Source organism: Ambystoma mexicanum, chromosome 1p (assembly GCF_040938575.1).
Source record: "Ambystoma mexicanum isolate Mex_15411 chromosome 1p, UKY_AmexF1_1, whole genome shotgun sequence".
NCBI classification, from domain to species: domain Eukaryota; kingdom Metazoa; phylum Chordata; class Amphibia; order Caudata; family Ambystomatidae; genus Ambystoma; species Ambystoma mexicanum.
Window position 1 is genome coordinate 1,192,960,481 of NC_090921.1, and position 25,906 is coordinate 1,192,986,386.

Consider the following 25,906-nt stretch of genomic DNA (forward strand, 5'->3'; position numbering starts at 1 on the left):
AGCGGTTTGTGTTCCCTTTCGTAGATTCATATTGATTGCGCCTGTCTTAAGACCAAGGAGGAGATTCCGTCAACCTGCATGGAAGAAACCAAAGGAAATCCAGGAGTGTTGCTCCACACCATTAGAGGAAGATCCCAGGGAAAGCAGGGGGTGTCGTTCCACGTTCCGACCAGAGACAACGAGACGAGCAGGACACACCGTTCTCTGATGAAAGAAGCACTCATACCTGCCTGATCCGGTTGTGTCACATGGAGAAATCCCACTTGCCCGACTCTCCCTCGACTTGGAAGCGCAGGAGAAGTTGGGGGGGGGTGCGATATATTGACCCACTCAATGGCATCGCCCCACATCACTAAGGTGGATTTGCGCAGAAACAACCACAAAAGGGTTGCGCTGGCTCCTGTGAGCACCATGGCACAAAACTGCATTTGGCAACAACATCAAAAATGGCTGCACCGTCCTGCCAAGCACACATCGGGCAGGATGGAACCAGGGGGCATATTGAAGGAGATTGCCAGTGTGATAAGTGAGATAAATAAAAGGAAGAAAGTGGAAAAAGCAGTGTGGCTTTGCTGCAAAAGCCAAAATATCCATTGAAAAGAAACCCTTTTTCACCTTTAAGAAAAAATGCGTCTGTGACGCTAATTCCCTCTTTTCATTAAAGCCACTGTGATTAATAAGCCCTAACAAGCAATGTGTGTTTCACTGTGCCTCAGAAAAACTAGGCATGATTCTGAATTGACAAGCCCAGTCAAAGCAAAAAAAATAAAAAAAATCAAACAGGAACCTTACTTTTACTCACACGGGAAACACAGTCATTTTCCTTGCAAAAGTATCCAAAACTCAGCTGTTCAGAGAGAGACTCTAACTAGCTGAGCCATGCCTGCTTCAATGTAGCCATGCTTCAGACCAACTCCAGCATTTCAAGAGAATAAATATAGCTGCAGACAGTGTGTAAATCTGCTGGAGATGAAAAGTTTAATTTAAAAAGGAAGGCCAGCTGCACCACATGTAAAATAAAAATGGGCTTTTGCAAACTAAAGAAAAACAAATGCCTTGGTGTTGGAACAGTACACTAAAAGGGGTTTGTTGCTGGTGAGATTATATAACATGGGTTATTTTATGCAACCGGCTTGCTTTAATTCTGGATCTAAGATCAGAAATTAAAGTTTAAAACTATGGTGGCTGGAGTTGCAAGTTGAAAGACAGGTTTTCTGCTTGTAGGGGTGGCACCATAAGGAGGGCTCTCTCTCACCAGATACTGACAGCCCCCTCATACTTATGGGGTTGAATAACTCCTGGTCTCTGCTTGGACCCCGGACAATGAAGCTCCCAGGGAAGGAAGTCTGAAGTATGAAGGGGCAATATAACTTCAATCAAGGGAGAAACCCCACCAAGCTCTGAAGGAAATGCCATTCAAAAAAATGACCCACTGCCATTTGGTCCCAAAGACTATTTCATGAATAAAAATGTAAAGACTTTTATCTCTGCAGCAGAACTTTGGAAATGTACTATTTAAAAGTAATTTTATATCCTTTCTTTTAAGACGTCATAGGTTTCATTGCTGTGTAGGGAACAGAAGTCACAAAATATTGCAGATTATCAGAAAAGTATACGTCTCAAATGTACATTTTTATACTTACATACCTTATGATCAACCCCACATATGTATAAAGTTGGTGGGCAGTCATAATGTCGACAGTCAAAATGTCGACAGTCAAAATGTCGAAAAATAATTCGGCAGGGGGGTGTTGGGTGAGGTGTTGATAGTTCTAAGTGACATTTTTTTTTCTAAAAAATGACTTTTTACATTATAAGTATAGGATGTCGACATTATTGTTTTCGAAAAAAAAATTTCGACATTTTTGTTTGTCGACATTTTTTTTTTCGACATTATGACTATAAACCTATAAAGTTATGGAATTTTAGGCCAAACGTTTCATGCTTAAAAAGATGAAAAATTTGTAAACGCCAAAATAATGTGTCACAGATTGCAGGATTGGACGGCTGTCCTTTACATAAAATATGTGACCTGATTATGCAATTTATTAAGGTGCCACCATTGTACAAAAGTGTAAATATTGATATGACAAATGTTTGGCAAAAGGTCTGTGGGAAGTCTTTTTCTATCATAAAATACAACCTCATAAACTGGGTACAACCCAAGGGAGGCAACGAACATTGATTGTCCAATCCAGTTGTTGAAAGGCAGGCTTAGCTAGGCTAAGCACAGCAGTATAGTCTGTGATGTCACCATGCTCTATATACGGGGTCCTTGACACTACTTCAGACACACACACTCTTCCTGATTTCCTGCGCTGCGTTCCTGTACCCGTCATCTTCCTGATCCAGACTCCACAACAAGGCCAAGCATTGCTGATCCTACTCCAGGGCCCACTGCAAAACCCAAGCAGTGCTGATCCCATTCCCAGCAAAGTCTGCAATATACAAAAAACACTAAATGTCCCATTAACAAGGGGAAAACTGTGGTACCTTTGGCATCCTGATCCAGCCTGGCTTGCTTCCACTCACTGCCTGCTGCTGCAATCCTGCTACCCTGATGACCTATGGTATCCAGTAACCAGAATTGCCAGTCCAGAAGTGCTACCCGGTAACCAGAACTGCCCAGCTGTTTGCCAGGCACCCTGCCGTGTAGTGACCAGAACCGCTGAATGCTCAAAATCCAAAAACTAAAAAGTGGACTGTGAGTATTAATTGCCACCCCACCTAAACCCATAACTTATCTTGCGTTTGTCCTCATCCCATTCTCTAAGTCACCCTATCCTTAACACGATACCTTGTTCAAACTGTCAAAATCATTCTTGGAACCCTGTCATTGATTTCTAGTGCTAGTGCCATCTCTTTCGTAATTTTGTCTTGTGAAACCCTAAACTATTAATCCTATATCGAGTGTTCGGATTGGTTCCGCCAGGGTGGGCGCTGGGGCGACGGGGTTGAATTAGCGAATCAACCCTGGAGCTTACTTTGTCCCTCTTAGGTGGCCTAGCCTGAATACTCTAATGTAGAGTAAAACTGTTCTCGCAACCTGATTTCCTTTCCTTTTTCGCGCCTTCATTTACTCAAAGTGCACTTTCTTAGATCTTGCATAACGCATTCAATTTACCAGCTAGAGGATTACTTTCAATTCCATAGTGTACCTGTGATCTATAGCTATCCCCCCAACTAATATTTCACCCGTTTTTCATAGAAACCATTTTAGTAAATTTACACGGAAAACAGAAATATTTCCAATATGTCATTTTGATTGTAAACTGTTTTAAATCTTCCATTCATTTTTCGAACTGTATGCTCTTGCTAATCCATTGCTTGTGATTGTTAGTACCTTTACATTGTTGCTTTAGTGAAGAACTGTATTTGTTTCAAGGTTTTTGCACACATTCATCATTTTATTCATCCATTTCCGAGTGTCCTTTTTAACATTGCAAGGGTTTCAAATCCATTTTTCACTCTTATTTGTGGAGGCAAGGTCGGATTTGAAATTCCGTTTTCAGCTTCTTATTCCTGATCACCTGCTGCTTCCTTATATCCATTCAGAATTGATTTGTGGGTTGAGGGAACTTTGCAGAGGGAAATTCTAACTTGGGTGCTATCTGTCCTATCAAAAAGTGCTCCTATTCTGCTGTGCTGTGTATGTACTCCACAATAAAGTCAAACCCAGTGCATTGCTCACATTCTCATTATTCCTATCACCCCATTGGTGATTGATGCCCCATATTAAAAAGTGTGTGATTTCTTTTCAATTTTAAATAATTAAAGAAATATTGTATTTGACCAACCAGCCTGGTTCATGGTCTATTGTGACCCGGGGTACTTGAAACGGGGGTGTGATATGAGTGGGGTATCATCCCAAAATTGAATCCACATAAATAAGGAGAAAAGCACTTCAGTTAGACGCTACATAATAGGCCGAGACCAAGGTGTGCGTGTCGCCTGATTGAAATCCTTAACAGTTGCTCATGTTATTAATCTATCTCTTTCTCATTTTACAGTACCAGCATCCTTTAAGAACGTTTTAATTTTCCCCAATTTAAAAAAAAACTTCTTTGGACTACTCCATTTTAAAAATGTTTAAGCCCATTGCTAATTCATCCTTGTCACTGTACAATTACAGGACTACATGGAAAACAAGAAAATTCAATCAGGCTTTTGCTCCAAGCATGGTACAGAGTCGGCTCTTCTCGCTGTCTTGGATGATATCCTAACCAAGGCAGAAAATGGTTAGATGTCCTTATTAATCATGTTGGATCGCAGTGCAGTCTTTGATACTGTAAATCATGACATCCAGCTATCGCAACTCCACAGTCTGACAGGGATGACAGATAAGACCCTGAACCAGTTTAAGAGTTTCCTCACTTTCTGGGAACAAAGGGTCAACATTGGTCCTTATACATCAGAACCTATCAAGCTAGGATGTGGAGCGGCTCAGAGCTTCCCTTTGTCAGCATTAAAGCAATAGGACCCGAGGAGGGGGGTCATTACCGATCAGGTAATGGCCCTGGGACAAAAGTTACAACCCAGAGCAAACCAAGGGATTTAACGTAGCCCCAGGGGCATTACCAGATTGGGTTCCAAGGGTTCTATTGCTATTAGTACCCCAGCACGTTGTACCGGGGTACTAACAGCATTTCTTCTTGAGATGTGAAATGGCATGGAAACCATTTCACAAGTCGAGAAGAAAAATAAAGAACATAAAAGGGCCACCAGATATCGGGGAGAAGGGACTACATGTCGTTACCTCTCCCTTTCCATGGCAGTCATTAAAAAGATATGAAAAAAAGAAAACATTCAAAATGGCTACCATCGATCTCCCTTTCAACAGTCGAAGAAAAGTGAAGGAGCTTCAGGGACGCAGCGCACCTCCCTCGAAGGTAGGTAGGTCTTTGTTGTCCTGGTATCGACCCAGCGAGGCCCAATCAGATTGTTTTGTCCCTCACCTGGTACTAATGTTGTTTAATCTGTTTATGCAACCCTTGATGACAATCCTACAAGGGTTTCAGTTACAATGTTATTCATATGCAGATTAAACACACATTTGTGTTAATGCTTCTGGCCCCTCCGACACCTTCACTTTTTTGGCAAAAGGTTTAGCTAAAGCCCAAGATAAGTGGACGTGTAATGGTCTACAAATTCACCCCAGTAAAACATAGGTTTTATTCTGGGCCCAAAATTGCCGCTCAACAACCGTCTCTGCACCCCTATTTCTCCACAATCTTTTGTCTCCCTACCTCCTTCGCATCATAGGTGAGAAATGTGTGGATATGACGGGTCCGGGAACTATTGTTTTCTTCTCAGGTTAATGAAGCTTCCAAGGGGACATTCTTTCGGCTCCGTTTATTGGAAAGAGCTCTGCCCTTCATCCCTACAGAAAACTGGCATTTAGTCACCGGGACCCACATGAACTCTTCTATTAACTATGGAAATACCAATTAGGTAGGGTTGAAAGGATTCAAAATTCGGCTGTATGGCTTGTTTTCCAGCTATTTAAAGGCTCAGACATGACACCTTTTTATGAGAACTTCATTGGCTTCCGGCCCTGCGGAAGATACAGTTCAAAATCCTCTGCCTGGTCTTCAAGTGTAAGCTGGGGGCCCCGCCACACTTGATTGCACTGCTGAAATGGCATCACCTGCGTCGGTGTCTAAAATCAATGCATGGTAACTTCTTGGTTGCTCCTTGTGCGCGTTGTCACTCGAGGGGCGAAAGACAAATTGCCGTGATTGGCCCCATACTGAAGAATAATATTTCCCGGGGGAACTTTGTAAGGAGGATTCGCTTTTGGCATTCTGGAAAAATCTGAAAACGTTCCTCTTCTGCTGATCATTTCACAATTGTGCAGTCTGGCTCTGTCAGTTCAAACATGCGAGCTGAGATACAGGTTTTCTTGCCTGTTTCTTTTGGAATTCAGTGCCTGATACATTTCAAATTCGATCCAGGTGGTGGCGGCCGGGATAGAATTTTTCTCCATATCCCAGCTTCTCTCACCCATGCCAGCATGACTCACATTATCACGGCACACATGCATCTCCATTATAACATGGCCTGCCGGTGTCACAAAATAAACCCACCCCTGTAAAAACGTCTCCAACACGGAACATTATTCTGAAATAAACTCTCCCCAGTAGAATTCATTCTGAAATCGAATCTCCCACTGAGAAATATTTTCTCCACTACGACAAGCACTGGAATTTCCCTCATTTTAAATCCTCCACCCCACGCCTGATATTTTCCTTTGAGGGAGGGTATTGGAAAAGTCAGTAAGGAAAGCAAACGTTTCATATAGAAATATTGCAGAATCTCCTCCTTTACGGGTGATAACCTGTATCAGAATAAATCCTCTTGCTTGATAGGACAGAATCTGTACCAGAACAGACTGTCCCTCTTGAAGGGGGAAACTATGTGTCAGACTAAAACATCCACCTTTTAAGATAAAACTGTATACAAATAAATTCACTCTTGATGGGGTAGGCTCTGTGGCAGAATAAACTCGCCCTTTTAACAAGGCAGAGTCTGTAGCATGATTAACCCCCCCCTTTATGAGGGAGATTATTAATCAAGATATTCCCTGCCCCCCTTGATGGGGAAGATCCAGTATTAGAATTAAACCTCCACTTGAAGGGGGAGACTCTGTTTCATTACCCTCTTATGGAGAAGATGCTTTAACAGAATAAAATAGTCTTACTGTGATATTACCAACAACTTTTTATCTGAGTCATTATTTACCAAAGCAAATTTACAGAGAAAAATACTGATTTAAAAAAATTAATATTTGAGGGAATCCCCCCCTCCCAAACCTCAGTTTCTCTGTGTTTAACCCCAGCCTCTAAAATCCTCCTTACCTTTTTTAACCCCTTATCCCCCCAGATATATATTTGTTTTAAAAATTGGTATTTCTTCTGTGAATTTGCTTCGGAACAAAAATGCCTCGAATAAAATGTTTTCAGTAAAATCACTGGATACCAATACACTCTACCCTTTTAAGAGGAAGACTTTCAGAATAAAACATTTCTCTTGATGATTTTGTAACAGAAAAGCCTCTCCTGTTTCCATTTAGAGAATCTGCATCAAAATAAACCACCCACATTAAAGGATAGACTCTGTACAATAATAAACTCCTCTATGAAGTGGAAGACTTTGTATCAGAAGAAAACCACTGCTTTGGTACGGTTGACTCTGTAGCAGAATATACTCTCACTCTTGAAGGGGAGACTTTGTGTCCAAATAAAACCTCTCTTTTTGAGGAGATTCTGTATGATGGGGGATAGTCTGTATGATAATATTTCACCCCCTTGATGAGGGAGACTCTGTAGCAGAAGCAGCAATCCCCCTTGAAGGGGGAGGTCCCTCATCAGAATTAAACCACCCCACAATTAAGGTGTGACTGTATCAGTATAAAATCACTTCCCCCTGTGGGGGAATCTCGTTAATCAAATAGCCCCACCCGCACACAAACACCTTGTAGGGGTGTCTCTGTATCAGAATAAAACCTTCTCCATGATGGGGGGCTTCAGCACTAGAATAAACTCTCCCCCTGGATGATAGCAGCTCTGTAGTAGAATACAACATCCACCATGCAGCGGGAGACTCTGTATCAGAATAAAAATGCCCCTTGAAGGAAGACAAAAGTATCACAATAAACTCCTTCCTTCGAAGGTAGTGACAGTGTACCAGAATAGAACACCACCCTTGAAGATGGGACTCTGTATCAAAAAAAACCCTTCCCTTGATATGGGATAACTATCAGAATAAACCCTCCCCAGTAAAGGTGGAGACTCTTTAGCAGAATAAACTCTACCCCTTGTTGTGGAAGTCTCTGTGTCAGAGAAATCCTACTCCTTAAAGGGGAACACTTTGTCTCAGAAGAAATCCTCTACCGTTAATGCAACTTTGTAGCAAAATAAACTCTCCCCTTGAATGTTGATAATCTGTCTCAAAATAAAACATCTTAATTGAATGGGGTCCATTTTATCACAATAATCCCTTCTCCTCTGCACTCCCCATGGAAATATTGCATCCCCCTTGAAAGGGGAGACTTTTTATCAGAATAAATCCTCCCTCAAGAAGAAGGGACTCTGTATTAGAATTAACTCTCCCCCTGAACCAAAGTGGACTCTGCAACAGAATAAATCATCTACTTTGAAAGAGGGTGTTGAGGGGCAGGGAGTATGGACCAGTATAGAGATCCCTCTTGAAGGAAGAAAGAGACCCTATAGTAGAATACATGTTCAAGCAGAGTTTCTGTATCTGAATACACTCTTCTCAAAGATAGGGACTCTGAAGTGGACTATAACATCCCCTTGACGGGTGAGGCTCTGTATCAGAATCAACCCTCCTCATGGAATATAGTGACCATGTAATTCAATAAAACATCCTCCTTGAGATGGAGTTATCCTTTATCAGAAGGGAGGAAGATGAGATCATGGAAGATAGTGTAAGAGTAAGTGGTTTATGTAGGTTGACCAAAGAGTACACCTGTAGTTGATGGGACTTGGTCATATTAGATAGCTTAATGTCAACCATTATGATGGTGGGGACAACAGGTGGGAGTGTTTCAAGTAGAAGTTGGATATAAAAGAAAATAAAGCTTGAGAATGCCAGGTGTGGGTAGATGAGGCTGCTATTGAAAGGAGTAGCTGCAATAACTTGGACAGCGGTCTGTTAGAAGCAGGACAGTATAAAGACCAAAGGGAAAGACAGACCAATGGCATGTTCTTGATAATCATTAGACCAACACTGCTACATTTTTACTTTGTCAAGGAAAGCGGGAGATAGCAATGGAGAGTCAGTGTGGAGGGCGGCCTTAGTGGAAGTGTCATGATCGAAGATCAAGGTTTCAGTGAAGGTGATCCCAGAATTCGGATAATGGGTGTCAAAGTGGTAAGTGAAAACATATTTTTTGTTACAGGAAAGGATGTGGCAAAGGCCTCAGGTGAGTTTATGGGGGGGAGGTGGATGGAGAGGTAGAAGGAGGAGCATCTGAAGGATGAAACGATAAAGGAGGTTTCATTGTGCAGATGGGAGTGAAGCAAACCAGGGTGCCATGTAGGAGGGGAATGAAGGACAGGTATGAGAGAAGGTGGGCAGGGAGAGCAGAGAGACAGCTTTAAGGCATAGGCAGAGGCCTTGTGAGAGGCAGATGAAGGGCAGTAATGAGGAAGAGCAGGTGGAGTGTGTGAGTGGCACAGTGGGAGAAGGGATTGTGTCGCTTGGTCCTCTCTGGCTTAAAACATGAGTCACCCTTAATCCGATTGTCATTTTCCATGCATGCAGTAGCTGGTAGCAGCCAACAGAAAATAAAACTGAACAATATTGAACAATGTGGCAAGTAGCAAGCAACAGAAAGGATATTAACAAATGAGGCTGGAAGAGACCAACAGAAAACCTATTGAGGAGCAAAAAGTCAATGCAATGGGTTTAGCATTGTTTTCACAGTCCATCACTCTCCAACTTTTCGCCATGCAGCTGGTCAATGAAAAAACAGTGTGTTTGGCGCTGAGATAGCCACATCTATTTGTCTAAATACGGACATGGAGACTTAGGGCACTTTTTGTTCCCACTTGTTTCTGGAAGTTTGTGTTTGTCCTGGGGAATCGCAGGTAAGATCTATGAACACCTTCACTGGGTGGAATTCACAAAAAGGACTTTAGAGTCAGTGTGGCCCAAGTTCTTGTGCCGGTATAGTTACTGAAATGGCATTGCTCTTTGTTAAAACCTTACCATGTGGCCGACAGGTGAAGGCCTTGGTCCTTCCATTCCCAATGGAGATTCGAGAGCAACTCTGACCATTCCAAGATGGCCACGTCACTAGTACAGTATGGAAGAGGGTGTGGTCATGTGACTACGAGGACGCACGACTCCTGTAACCAAGACTGAAGTTCATTTATTGTCAGTCCTGTCATGCTATGGGAAAACAGGGGGAACACAAACTCCCTCCTACTCCTGCTGTGTGTGTGCAAAGAAAACACTAGTGATTCAGTCCTGCCCTGCTGACAGCATGTTGCAACGCTCAAGATAGTCCGAGCTTGAGTACTGATGCTTCCTATATTCCGGGAATCTCCTGTCCTCTTTGCCCATCATTCATTATTCTCCCTGCATTACCTGGTTCCTTACTGGCTGCTCTGTTCACTGAGGCACCTACTTACAGCACGTCTGTGGGTTCTCTGCAATCCTCTGCAATCCATGGATCCTCTATTCTAAGTGAGAACAGCTTTTGGGTGGTTTCTGATTCTGGCCTTTCCCCCACTATCAGGAGGACTCTTCTGCCAACAGCTGTAGCCCGGGGTTGGTGTATCATCTGGAGTGCTATGGATTCTAGGAGAGATTAGCCTTACCCCTTCAATTTGTCTCACCCCGAATATCTCAAGGTTAGGCCAGTTGGTGACAGATTGCGACTTCAACAGCAAACCACCTTTATGGAGCATATTCAAAAATTGGCCAATGCATAGAAAGATTTAACAGCGGAAGTACACTCCTTAGAGGCAGAGTATGCTGTCCTTCACCAGTTCAAAACCAGAAGATGCACAGTTGCCCTTCAGGCTGCCAGTGGCTCTGGGAAATATGGTGGGTCACCAACGATGTATACCTGCACTTTACTTTCAGACCCCTGCAGTAGGCAACTGCAAGAGCTAAGGTGAGAATATCTGCACATACAGCACCAAGGGCAGTACTAAAACAAGCACACAACGATCACGTAGAGCATCAAGTCACCTATCGCCCCTGAACTCTAATAGAAAGTGAGAGATACCATTCAGTCATTGAAAAAGATCGACTGTCCAAAAAAACAGACCTATCATGATTGGAGACCTTTTTTCTGGGAGCTCGACATCAGCTGGTGATATGAGCCAACAACAGGAACCATCAAGTTCTGCTGCACTATGAAAGTTGCAACAGCAGAAATGCAAGATGGGTGCATTTCTTCTGTCATTATGATTTTGTGGTTATACATATATCCCTGGTTCTGAAAACATCAGTTTTTATGCTCCCTACACCCTGATATGGTGGGTACTGAGAACCTCAGGTAGTCTGCTCAACTCATGGGAGGAAAAGCATTCATATAAGGCGTCACATTTTCTGGAGCAGTGTAAATACGCTCAGACAGACAGTTCAGGCTCCACACTTAGTTACGCTCTAGACAAAGAGCAAGTCTTGTGGTAAAAAACGTTTCCCTCTCCTGAATTGCAGCAACCTCTGTTCTCTATGTAAGATGGTAGCTGTACTGCTGGAAGCAAAGTAATACATTCCACACAGGATCGCCTATAACTGCACTTCTGGCAGCCCTAGCTCAACGATAGATGCCCAAGAATATGTGGAATACTATAGTGTGTGCTCAAAATAGGATTTCCCACTGCTTACTTGTTGGGAAGCTTCTACAACCATTGCTAACATATATTGCATGGCAGGACATATCCAATGATCTTGGAGCTGCTTGATCAAAGAGTTTCACCGTGGTTCTTGTTGGAATGGATTTACTCATAAGGTTGGCACACCTTTCAGCATCATTTTGCCAAACTCCAACTTTAGTCAACATGGCATCTGTCTTTTTTAAGGACATCTTCTGGTTACGTGGGTTGCTACAAAGCATTATTTCTGACTGAGGAATCCAGTGTACACTACATTTCTGGGAAGCTTTATGCAAAGCCGTAAGGATCCAGCAGGCAGTGCCTTCACGTTACCACCCACAGAACAACAGCGCCACAGAAATATTGAACCGAAACCTTAAGCAATACCTTTGGTGTATTCTGTCCGCCTCGCAAGACAACAATTGCCAGTTGGCTGAATGTACATATAACAACACTCTCCATGCAGCTATCAAGTGTAATGCATTCGTTTGCACCTACAGACTTCAGCTGAAGTCATCCTTTTCTATAGGTACCGAGACCTAGATTCCATTTCTAGATCAACACATTCACAAGTCCAACAACTACACCGGAAGGCCCTGGAATGCCTGAAAGATACCCGACTCCACAGCAATTAAACTGCATGTCTGCAAAAGGGGGCACCTTCATATCAAATTGGGGTTTGGTTTGGTTGTCCTCAAAATATCCTCCTACTCATTTAGCTCCTATCAGGCTATTGCTGACATACTACAGGCATTTTTCTATTGAGAAAGCTATTTTTCAGTAACATTCAAACACTGCTTACCTGCATCATGGCAATATATACATCCAGTTTTCCATGTCTCTCTTTTGAAGACATATTTTCAAGCCCGCTTTCCCTATCGATACCATGGCACCACTAGTCCCAGTTTGATTGATGGTTCCCCTGAATTTGAGGTTTGGCACATCTATGATTCCCGGCATGATTGTGGAAGGTTGAAGTGTCTAGCGGACTGAAAGATGATCAAACCTGAGAGTCAGGTGCATGCTTCTTGGTTGGTAAGGAGGATCCTTCGGTCATATCTGGAAACACCAAGGCCTGTGGGTCAAACTTTGCAGCGTGCCCAATGACACTGGATCTTCTGTTCCTAGTATTGGGTCTGGGGCTGCTCTGACCATTTAAAGATGGGCACAGAACTAGTACAACACGGAGGAGTGTCCAGTCATGTGACTATATGTGAATGTGTGGCTCCTGTGGGCAGACACGGAAATCCACTCGTTGTCAGTCCTGCCCTGCTGACAGCCCGTCACGATGTTCAGGTTGTTCCCAGTCCGTGTATTGATGCTGCTTATGTTACGTGAGTCTTCTGTTCCATTTGTCGTCGTTCCTTCAATATTCTCCCCGTGTTTCCCTGTTCCTTACTTGCGGTTCTGTTAACTGAGCCAAAACTCTTTGGCTCTGCCTTATATCACATAGTAGGTTCTCTGCAATCCTTCAATCGTCTATTCTCCCTGACAACAGCTCTGGGTTTTTGTTCTGCTTCTGGCTTTTCTCTAAGCTATTAGGAGGAATCTTCAGCCTGGTGCTGTCATATTGTCTGGACAGCTGTGGTTACTAGGAGAGACCAGCCTTACCTTTCCACATCATCGCACAGGGCATCTCCTCAAGTAAGCCTGGTTAGTGACACCTTCCTTTTAAAGGGCCTTCACCTGTTAGGGTGTACATATGAAGAGGCATTTTCTTTGCATCCAGTGTTGAGGGAGACCAGTGGATCCTTCCCATACCACCCAAGATCCCTGATGTGTCACACCCAAATGGTCAGACAGTGGACATAATCAGAGAACCCATATCTACAGAGACAAGACTGGAGTATGATGTGAGGCAGTGTTAATAAATAAAACAGGATATGCAGCAAGACACAGGTACAAACTACACTTTTGGGCGTGTACCTTATGAAAGGGAATTCTGATCAGCATATTTCCCTTTCAGAGATAGAATGGCCCACATCATTTCTATTAATTTAATAAAAATAAAAAAGCCAGAGCTTCTACACCCTTGTCAAATGGCAATACTTCACACTCCCCAACTAGAAAGTGACTGCTGCTCCCGAACTGTTGAACTGAATACTTGAACCAGTTCATCGTCGCAGTGCACCACCTGAGCAAGTCGCTGCCCCAGCACAAACCTAAAGATCTTTGTTGAACCTGCCATCTTCAAACTGCCAGCAATTTTGCAGCAGATCTTCATCAGCAGATGACCAGACCCTGAAGGTACTTTTGACCTGCGACCCTCAAGCACTGCACTAAAGCCGTTCGAGTCGAACTGCTAATCCAGTCATCAGCCTCTTCAGTACCAAATCGATGCTGTTGGCCCTCATGATCCGCACTTCATTTGAACCACAACAAACTTCAGCTAGACCCCGGCTCGATACCTGCTCCCCATCTGGAACAACGTTGCCGACTCAATCAAACCCAATTCAACTGCTGGAACAGAACACAAAACCTGGTTCAACCTTGCTAAGGATGTTAGCCCCTATTAACCCTTGCACTTCTGCAAGGGTATAGACCAATTTGTCACATTGGAGGCAGCAATTGAGATTTGAGACAGACCGTTGCCTACTGCTCGGTCAGCCATTATAAAAGTGATGGCAGCCGGGAAACCCTGCAACATCTAATTCTAGCATGTCCAGCACTAAGGGACTTAAGATCTCAACTGTTGTTGAAATTCTTCAACGAAACAACGTCCCTGTCTGATAGAGAGAGGTGGGCCCTGATAACGCAGGGGTATACGATCTCCTTGACATTGGTGGGGCTGGCCTTCCTGAAAATGACTTTTGCAAAGATCACTTAGCTCACAAAATCAGAGGCCCTGGGTGGAGCATTGGAGGAAACCCCCTGGGCCGGAGAGGCCTAAGTCAGCAAGGGTGTGACTATCAGGTGGAGGATTGGTTTTCAAATGACACCCCTTAGTATCACTTAATTCCCAGGGGCCGCTGCACTTGTTAAGTCTTGTTCTTTTTCAATTTCACTCCGGATGGACTTGATGAACTGTTTTACTGTTCGTTTTAACTACATAATGAATTGGCTTTTTTGTCTGAACACTAATGTAGCTAAAAGGTTTTAATAATAAACCAGAAACTTAATAAAAATAAAAAAGTGTGCAACTAACATTAGATTCACTACCAAGTATTTTTTGATGAATACAATGTGGCTCTCCATGAAAATAGTGCAGGGCCTGGAAACAGGCTGTCTGCACAAGTTCCTTGAGAGGTTAGGTCTCCCATATGACAAGAAACTAAATTGCAGAGATATCTCAGAGCATTGTTAGGTGCAGCAGGAATTTCATTTGTGTGGGAAACTCAGATAACGTCCAGTGGGGAAGGAAGCATATCAGGTGGAGGCACCCAAGGACAGGGTAGGAGCCACATCCTCAAGGACATAGTCCAACCATCTGAGGTGGGAAGTAAACCTTTTGAGGCATTTACACAACAGTCCTTAAACTCTCAGTGCGGATGGGCAGCAGGTATGAAAGTGGACACAAGTCAGGGCATGTGTAATTTGGTCACTTGAGAGAATATTCTTGGAAGGTGTAAGGTGGAGTTACACCAGTGTTTAGGGGACATGAGTGACACCAAGCCTGTGGAGTCTGATAAGGCTGCAAGCAGGTACGCGAACACTCAATCTACAAAAAGGCCAAGGCACCTCCACCCATATCAATGGCAACTGATCATGGTAAATGCATGTTATGTTAAAGATTCTTAAACCATCCACTGTTGCCAACCTGCATGGTTTCTTGGCACTCTGGTGGATCTGTAAAGCAAGGGGGAGAAGGGTAATTTAGTAGGATTGAGCGGGATAAAAGAGCAAGAGAGCTGTGATGTGCTGTTGGCAGCTTCAGTTCGGTTGACACATTCGCTGAGCATAAGTGTGTTTTTCAGTTGGTAGTCGCCATGTGCTGTTGGAAAAGGCTATGTGTGGTTTGTTTCATTGTTGTGTTGTAGTGAAGTGTGTGCAGTTTGTAGTGCTGTAGAGGTATGGCTGTGTTCAGTTCAGAGATTTAGAGGTGTATGCAGAAGGATGAGTTTTTAGTAGATGCCCCCCAGAAACCCAGGCATTTGAAGCACTGCAGTAGTGCTGGAGCACCTACTATTGGTGGCCCGTACTATTTGGAAAACCTAGTTGCGGAGTACTTTGACTTGGAGCACAGCTGTAATGCAAGAGAAAGCCCAGCACTGAAACCCAGCCGTGGTGGGGGAGCATGTAGAACTGGAACGCAGAGCCAGAGGGAAAACACCCAGAATTTGAAAAAGTAGATAACATTGCAACTCCTACATGTGGTATGTTTTCTTAATACCTATGTCTGTGCACTGACAGTGAACTCCTTCATTGGTGACTTATATTTACAGACATTACATCCACCACAGGGTACATGGACCACCACTGAAGCCATGCCCCAAAAACTGGTCATAGTTGCAGATCAAGTTGCTTTTCTTCAGCCTTCCCTGGTCAACATTTGTTTAAAATGTCATCCGTTTTTGAAGTCAAATAATGGAGGCAATATCGTGGGCTCGTTTAGTAGTATTTAATGGCAATTATGTATAATAAACTTATAAATGGTATTTCTGTGTGTGCTGAAGGTGGTAGCACGAACAATCTGATGTGTGCACTCACAGACTTGATCCTGAAAGTCCTCTATAATGGAACAATTTCTTGTGGCTCGAAGAAATTGTCTATGGGGTTTGTTGATTCTTAAAGCGTGTGGACAAAGGCTGCTGCAATGCAAGATAGTACTGTGATCTGTTTCTTTACGGTATAATCCCACTTTGAGGGTGCCTAAATCTGCTTGAATGATAAGATATATAAAAGGTATCTCTTTGTTATTTGAATTCAGAGTAAAATGTGAATGTACATTTAAACCATTAATCCAATTTAAGAAATCAGTAATGGCTCCCTGTCTGGAGTCCCACATGATCAGAAGATCATCAATGTACCGCTTACACATTTTAATAGCGCTACTGATTGGGTTGATGTCAGTAACTATACAGATGTTCACATTTTCGCATGACAAGATTCATGAAATTGGGCGTGAAAGCTGCACCCATTACAGTTCCTTTTATCTGCATATAATAATCACCTCTTAACCAAAAAATGTTTTTGCGACAACGTTAGTTCAAAAAGATTTGTGAGGAACTCACTCGGAATGATGTGGCGCCTGGATCTTTCGTCCAGATAGGATTTCTTGAATATTAGTGCTTTAGCTTGATGAATATTAGAGTATAAAGATTCAACATCAAATCACTAATAGATCTGTCTCTGAATCAAACAGTATACCTTACCCCAACCTAATTAGATCTGCTGAGTCAGCCAAATAGGTTGGTGTTTTCGGGGCTAAACAGTTAAGGACATAATACAAACATTGATCACTTGGTTCTAAGAGAGTACAGCATAATGATATAATGGGCTGTATTCACAGAGAGTTCTCCATTGGGGCTTTGCTATTATAAAACGATTCTGTGAATTAGGCCCAATGGATCTTCCCACGGATGGGTAGAATTTGTATGCACTTTAGACAAAATATAGAATAAAGGCATTGGGCCTCATTACGACCCTGGCGGAAAGTGACTGACCGGACCGCAACAGCGTAAATAGCGTTTCCGCCATTGCACGAAGGAGCAAAGAGCGGTCCATTCCGACCCATCGGGCACGAGCACCACGCCATGGCGGAAGTGCAAAGTCCGCGATGGCGGAAATGACCCCAAAACGGCCCACACCGCCGCCGTACGTCGCCCTAGGTGCCATACCGCCACCCAACACAGCGGACACCGCAGAGTGCGCCTACCGGAAAGTACGGTGACCGGAAATATTCGGAAACGGAAGTAAAAACATGGGCCCGGAACGGGAAACATCCCGCCGTACACCTATAAAACCACTAAAACCACACAACCACTAAAAACACTACCCCGAGACACACCCCAACCCGTCATCCACCCTAGCGAAACCAAGAAAAATGGGAAAAGTAGCGAAGAAAGCGTGCGACCGCAAGCGGCAGGTCCACTTCTCCCGTGAGGAACTCACCGTGCTAACAGAGACCCTCCAGGAGAATGCTGCCGTCGTCTTCTCCACGCAAATGACCAGGACGGCACTTGCGAACAAGAAGGCCATATGGGCTCTGGTGGCACAGCGGGTAAGCGCGGTGGGGACCGCACCCCGCAACCCACAGCAATGCAGAAAGCGGTGGGACGACCTGCGGATACGCGTCCGCAGCATACTCTCTGCCAACCGCAACATTGCCACAGCCACCGGGGGAGGTCCTGAATCACCCATCAAGTTGACCCCCTGGGAAGAAATCTGTGCCTCCACCATCGGAATGGAGAGCATTGAGGGAGTCGGAGGGATGGAGAAAGGAGTGCAGACATCAGAAGAATCAGGTAGGTGGGCCAGATAAAACAATGCTAAATCCACAATGTCCAATCATGTGAAGTACCATGTGTCCACATAGTGCAACAGAAACACATGTCCAGGAGAACGTACACACACATCGCCCTTATAGCGCACTTTAAAACCACAATAAATACATAAATAATTAAAAACCCCTAAAACACCCACCACACGTCCAGCAGGCACACCCTAACTGCAGGCTGCCAAACAACTGCACCCTCACCCCACACACAAATGAAAGCACCTCCAAGGCCCCGACCCAAATCACCCTCATGTACCACCCCAATGCATGTGATACAATGCCATTCCAATACCCACAGACCCATTATTAACCCTCGCCCTCCTTTACTCCACCACAGGGTCCGATCCAAACGACGAGCATCAGGACACCCCTACCAGCACACCTGCAAAGAGGGCCAAGACCAACGGCCAAAGACCCTCCACCTCAGCTGCACGCATCAAGACACGGCAGCAGCACAAATCAGGTGGCAGCACAGAGGAGGGAACATCAACAGGCACCCCAGCAGCCAGCATGCCCACAACACCACCACCACAGGTCCCCCCAACGGATGCCACAGAAGGCACTGCCTCTGGTGGCAGCAGCACCATAGGTGACACCCCATTGATGGCAGCATGCTCCGACACAGAAGACGGGGATGTCGAAGTCAGATCCATCCATGACCTGTCCCAATCCCCCTGTCTGTCCCATCCCGTACAACATGAGAATACCACGCAGGGGCACCCACAAGACGACGACTGGCCATCCCCCCCAAGCCCTGTGGCAAGGCAACATGAGGTCAACAGCCCCTCTGTGACACCCCCGCAAATGGCCATGGCCCAGCAGAGGCAACAGTCCCTCGACCAGTTAATCGTGCAACAGCAGCAACTGGCCACGCTCCTCAAGGACCATGCCGATGAATGTGGGGGCACTAAGGAAGACATAGAAACATCAACTGAGACACTTAGGGCAGAAATGGAGAGAGGTACAGAGACACTAAGGGCACAAATGGAGAGTAGCACCGAGAGCCTGAGAGTCCAAATGGAGAGTAGCACCGAGAGCCTGAGAGTCCAAATGGAGAGAAGCACCGAGAGCCTGAGGGGGGAACTGCATGCGACGTCCAAAGACGTATGTGCCGAACTTGCCGCAGTGCGCCGTGTGCTCACTGAGCTCTCACAAACCCTTAGGGACATGCATGGACGTGAGCAGGCAGAGACATCATCCGTTGCAAGTTCCGTCCAGGGCAGCCCCCAACGTAGATCTGGGAGGAACCTGCGCTCCACAGGCAGGGGTGCCCCTGATACCCGCAGAGGGGGCTTGCAATAGCGACAGCCCACTGACAATGAGCATCTTTGGACACTGGTGTTCGGGGGGGAGGTAGGAGGGTGGAGGGGGTGTGTTGGGCTCACTTGGGTGGCGGGTCGATAGGGTGTTCAACATGATATCACATATGCCATAAACAAGTGCACGATCAACCAATGAGATGTGTCGACAATGATCATTATGTACTAGGCCATCATAGGCGTACAGTCCATATTGTGCAGGTACCAGACACACACAGTGCCACGAGTCCCGTGTCCATGTATCAGCCACCAAGCGTGAGTGCTAGAAGCATGCATCAATGAGATGCTGACGAATGTCACGGCCCTCCGGTGCCTCGCAGACTCCTTGAGGTGCTGCCACATCCCCACCCTCATCATGACCATCATCAGGTGCTTGCAGTTCTGCGTCAGGGGGCATGGGCACATTTCTACGTACGCACATGTTGTGGAGCATGACACATGCCATCACCATCTTTGCAACCTTCTCATGGCGGTACAGGAGTGCCCCGCCAGACCTGCTGAGGCAGCGGAAACGAGTCTTCAGTAGGCCGAATGCCTGTTCAATGACCACACGGGTACGTGAGTGGGCATGGTTGTAGTCCTCCTCTTGCTGGTCCCGTGGGTTCCGGACTGGTGTGAGGAGCCATCTCTTCAGTGGATACCCAGCATCACCTGTATGTGGACGATAAACGTATGATGTGGAATGCCATTGCTACGTACGCACACCCCCCCCCCCCTTCCTGCCAGGTCATTGCCGCATCACATACGCCACATCATCATGCATGAAAAGAGACTCACCGAGTAGCCAGGATCTGTTCCCTGCGTGTCGCTCCATGTAGCGTGGTATAGTAGAGTTCCTCAAGACCATAGAATCATGGGTTGATCCAGGGAATCTGGCACAACAATGTGTAATGATCCTGTTGGAGTCACACACCATCTGTACATTCAGGGAATGAAATTGTTTTCGGTTGCGGTACTGGGCCTCCATGGCATGTGGGACGACCAATTCCACATGGGTGCAGTCGATGGCACCAATGCAACCCGGTATGCCGCCAAGTGCATGGAATCCCACTTTGGTGTTGGTAATTTCCTGCTCCGAGCGTGGTAGAGAGATGTAGTCGTCTGCGTGCTTCAGGAGGGCATCGAGCACTTGCAATAGTGTCCGTGAGAACAGTGGCTGAGAAATGCCATGCAACTGTCCGACTGTGTGCTGGTAGGTGCCTGTGGCCAGGAAGTGGAGTACAGACACCACCTTCAGTAGGGGTGGGATGGCGGTTGGGCTATCTATCATGCTGACAAGGTCAGCCTGTGTCATGTCCACTATTGCGGCTATGGTGTCCCGGTCCAAACGGTAGAGGGTGTGGATCTGCTCATCAGTGAGGTTGAACGGATGTGCTCGGAGGCGTGGGATTGCGGGCTGCCTGCGTGGTGGTAGTGGCTGTGCTGGCGGCCCTTGCGGGCCCTGCCTTGGCCTCCTCCTCCTCCTGCGTCTCCTCCGTGCGGCCGGTTGTAGTTGGTGTTCGTCTTCTTCTTGGAGTTGGAGTACTTGCAGTGCTATCAGGTCCCCCAGGGCCAACATCGCGAGTCCTGCCGGTAGCATTTCGGAGTGGGTGTGGTTGTGGGAGGAGACTGGGTGTGCACTTTATGTGTTTTCAGGCTGTATGGCCTCCACCTGTGGTGATTCATTCCACCTGTGCAAGCTGCTCTCCCCTTTGGCCGAGCACGTCCCGCACACAACGCTGCTATTCGAGGAATGGCATCTTGCTATTGCAATCATGTATTTGTACCCGATGGCCGTGTAACATTTGTTGATATGTACATTCGGCTATGGTCCCATTGTTTCACATACAATCTTTGCAGTCGCGAACAGACTTGTGATGGGTCAGTGGAACGTAGTACTCGAGTAACGGTGGGCCCTCATGCATCACTGTACCGAGTTGCAACGACGGGCGGGGCGTCCCATTAGTGGGTGATGGCAGTTGCCATTTTCACACACAGCCGCACTAGATGGATTAATTTGTGAGTTCAAACGGCCACAGATGCCTTTTCGACGTGATGTTGCAAATGAGGAATTCGAAGGCCGGCGCTTTCGGTTTTCGGCTAGCGGAGAGGAGATGCCCACAGGTATGACTGCAAATATAACGTTCTATTGTTCGATGTCCTTGAGACAGAGGCCATGGCGAGGAAGCAATGATTGATATGAATAGTTTGGGATGCGCAATAGTGACGTGGCCGATGAGGCCGGACGTTCCCAAATACATGTAACTTCACAACACTGGAATTACGGGCTGGGGCACTGTGGATTTTGCAGGCTGCATAACGCACAGACTCAATGGAAAATTCGAATGTTTTGTGAGTAAATTTTCATGCGTTTTTATAACAGGATGAGGGAATGATGAATGGATGCATGGGCAGGTGATTTGATACAGGGTTTGCCATGTACAGTGCTTCTTGGAATCTATCCGCCTCCCCTGCGCTATGTGATGCAGGGCTGCCATAGTGGGACCATCGTCTATCTGGCCTTGTTGAGCCCTCCCTGTCTCGACGCGCCTTCAGACACTTGTGTCCATGCACGTTAACATTCCCATCTGATGGAATCTGTTTTGACAGTCGCATGCACAGGTACACTCGTTTGTGATGGTGTTTACACCTCGATATAGATGGTTATGAGTCGCAAGTGGTTTTGGGGTGGTGATGATCCTTTGGAGTGGGCTAGCATGCATATGGCTGTGGATTTAGTGTGATCATTGGAGTGAGTTGTTCGAATGTAGTTCTGATGGCCATTCTGTTCTTTTTCTTTTCTTTTGGTTGACAGGTATCTCCTCCCCTTTTGCCACTGCCATCTGTATGCCACTCCTGCAGATGGCGTTTACTCACGACACCTGCTGCTTCGTGTTAATCAGTGGAGCAGCATTACGATCTTATGGGACGATCGCCAATGGGCCACATGCCCTTACGCAGTACTAGTGGCTCGGAGCAACATTTCGGCCTTTCAGTTGGACTAGTGCCTCCCCATTGGGACGGGCCTGCGGTTCTGTGCGCTTCCATGTTGCCTTTTCGTACGTGAATGTGGCTCTGTGTACCATGATGGAACAGGGCGTCACACAAGTAGTAGCTGGTCATTCCTTGCGGATGCAGCCCACAATGGTGATATGTGTTTTGGAGTTCATGGACTAATGGCTGTATGAGCTTGGTGATTTAGTTGTGCATTAAATTTCTATTCTGATATGGGCCGTTTAGCGTTCTTCTTTGCGAGTGATGTGGCATATTCCTATTTGGGGTGTGATGTATTGTGAGGAGATCTGCATTGGGTTCCGGTTTCGGAGTATAGTCGCGTGGTACTGTGCTGGGCGCGTTTGCCTACGGAGCCCAGTGAGGTCAGGGATGGGGGCTGCCAATATGACTGTTTGAATGTTGTCATGCTCAGGGGCGGGGGATTGGGTTTTGTGTAACAGACGCCGGTCAGCCAGGTGGACTGGTGGAATGTTGTGATTTTCGGAATATTGCTGGTCACAGGTGCCTGTGTTTGCGTGCGTTTCGGGGGGGGGACTGTGGTCTTGTCCATTGGAATGGCTTCTGTATTCGTGCCATCTGTGCCCTGCAGCTCCCATTGGCCCCTCTTGTGAGTCTTTTGTTCGTTGGCATGCATGGGTGACTTGTACATTTCAATGGTTGCATTGTGACTTCATTGCACCTACGGGGAGTTGTACTTTGTGGGCAGGGAGCGGTATACAGGCACTCAGTGGGGCCGTTTACGGTTGATTCGCGATGCCGTACTTCTCACCATGGCGGAATGGTGCTTTCCGCCATGCTTGATGGCGTTAGGTACATGTCCGCTAGGGTCGGAATTCGCGTACCCTTGCGCCATGGTGGTATTTACGGTTTGGCATGGCGCGCGCGCGTACTTGGTGCAGTTAGCGTTGCCGTTCACTGCGGTGTCGCTAATGGCTTCGTACTTTGCGGTGGCGGGTCATAGTCGCACCGGGCGCTATTTGATGGCGGTATTGCATCTCCGCCATCGTTTTCCGATTTCCGCCAGGGTCGTAATGAGGGCCATTGTCATTAAATGTATTTCGTCATTGATGGCTTTAGTAAGTTTGGATTGTTTGTGTTCTGAATTCATCCCATGCGACACCAGATCTTTTGTTGTTATGTTGGATTTTAATATGCATAGACTCTTTGGCTATTGAATGACTATAGCTAGCTTTTGAGAGAGACCCTGCGCCATCAAGCCATCTCTTTCAGTTTCCATGCCATGAGCCACAATTGGCTTGGGGGAACAGTATAGAATTGTGGACCACCTCAGAGGGGAGCCAGAGGGAATTGGAGAGCTACATGGATAGAAATAGTGGGAAGCATGACGTTCTAGGCCATGTGGGGGCTGTCAGTGTAAACTCATAGCTCAAAGTCCATAGCACTCCTTTTACTCAAAGCTCATGCAGTGCCTTTCAGTCTGGTGTGAATTGCTTGTGGCAGTGAAAAGGAAAGGAACTGCTTTTGTTCGAATCAGGCAAGGTGAAAGCCAATTCCTTGTCATCAAGGTGCCCCCTGTCTAGGTAGTAACGTACCAGCACCCATTCCGGAACGGCAGGCTACAACTGTGCCTTATGGGACTTCTGCGGCTGGCAGGTCTGACCTGCCAGGCGCATCGGCCCCAGTAGGCACAGTTTTCATGGAAGCACTGGCACTGTTGGCAATGGTGCAGGTGCTTCCGTCTCCCCATTCCCATAGAGTCCTTATGATTTCCATTTCCTGAGATCCCGGGCCACCGGGACTTGTAATTTCCTGGTAGCATTGGGATCTCAGGCAGCAGAAATAGTGTTACGGGGTTGGTGGCCACCCGCTGGTAGCACTGGCGGGTTACCGCCAACCTCGTGATGAGGCCCTCTAAGTGTCAATGGCACACATATGGGAGCTGATGTTCTGGGTTTCTATGACAAGGTTTTAAAGATCAAGAAGGATGGAATGTTATGTTACTTGATATTTGTATAGCGCCCCATGCCATTTGGTATGGCTTTGAACAACTGCTGGTTGAATGGTCCTTCGGGCGACCTAAGTCTGTACAGACATGAGAAAAACAGCACTGATCTGCATGCAAATTGTACATTTTAATTAAAGCAACTGTTCATTAATTAGCAGAGAGGACTAGTGAAGCATAGAAACTGAAGTGTGAATAGTGTTTAGGTGCAGTGTGGCTTGCTATGTCAGAGAGCATGAAGGGAAAGGACAAATGTTCTGACCATTCTCCTAAGAAAAGTACCCAAAAATCCAAAGGAAAATCTCAGACCCATAGTAGGTCAACTCCCACTGGAACGCAGAGTATGGGCACCTTTACCACTGAAGCACCCACACACTCAACAACCAGGGTTGTTTTCTGTGTGCTGATTTGACGCACAGGAAGGAAAGTCCTGCTGCAAGACGAAACCCAAGTTAGTCATTGTGATTGGTTTTCCCCTTGAGGAGGATGCTGCAGTCAGTGAAAGCATTTTAAAAGATTAAGTCCCACAAGGCCAGTAAGTAGCCAAAGGTTCCCTCACTCTGAGTGGGAACGGTCCTTTGAGGGGGCCCGAAATTCCCACTAGGACCCAGATGTTTCTGTACTGGGTCTCTAGAAACAGGGGAAAGTCTCCAACCCTGCGTGGCACTGCTGCTAGTGTCACAGTTATCCAGCAACTGGTAAAGGTATGGCAGTATACCACCATACCAAACTTGTGTGTAAGAGCGTTTGAAGGTCTGAATTAATGTCCAGTGGAAATGGCGAGGCTTAGTCAGAGGGGTGCACCCTCCATACATTATATTGCAGTCTTGGTCTCCATTCCAGTAGGGTGTTTGTTACGTAATGACTTCCCCGACCCAGATGTAATCATGGCAGTTACAGGAGCAGAAGCTCTGGTAGCAGCACAGGAGGAAGTGCTTGAGGGTCATGGCACTAAGGCTTCATCAAACAGAAATCACAAGGGATCAGCTTCTCTGATAGCTTCCTATCCAAGCCTGAAGTCCGCTGAGGCGTCTACTCCTGCAGGAGAGGGTCAAGTGGTCACTAAGGTAACTATTGTGTCAGCACCAAGTTCAGTGATCTGAGGGTTGCCTACTGGCATAGAAAAGACACCTGAGATGGTTGACATTATAGTTTCAAGCCTGAAGGACACTCAAGGACTGAGTGAGTTTTCACCCACTAAAGTCCCAGGTCAGGTAGACTGTTGCCTGGAACAGCAGCGCTGTTCCACTTTAACAGGTCTTTTGAGGAATACCACAAATCAGGTATGGGGTGGATGCCCTGAACTGCTCCAACAAAGGGAACAAGCACAGGGCAAACAGAAGAGCAGGCACAGGACAGAGTACTTGAGCCACTCCAAACAGTGAAAGTAGCGCATAGTGAAAGCCCTGACCACTTCCAAAACCCTGAACTGGTGCAAGGCGGAGGCCCTGACCAGTTCAATGTCAAGGAGCCCAAGAATTCTGGGGCAGGGCCCAACCAGGACCTGGTTGTTGACCCAGGCCTCAGCAGTTTCCTACTGGACCTGGCTCCTGAATCCCTTGATGGTCACTTACATGTGGCTCAGACATCTGAGCGCTTGTCTGATCATTCTAATAATCCATATGTAGATTTGAAAATATAACCTGTGCACTCAGTCCAGTCCTGCCTAGGGACTGACAGGACTAGAAAGGCACCCCAGATCTGCGGGAACCCACTACATTTGGTTTGGTGGTCTTGTGAGAGGGAAGGTAACTTCTCTCAGGTTGCTTCCCCCAAGGGTTTGTGGCTGTCAGGGGACCCATTGCCCTATCTTTGTCAGTGTAGACACCATAGAGAC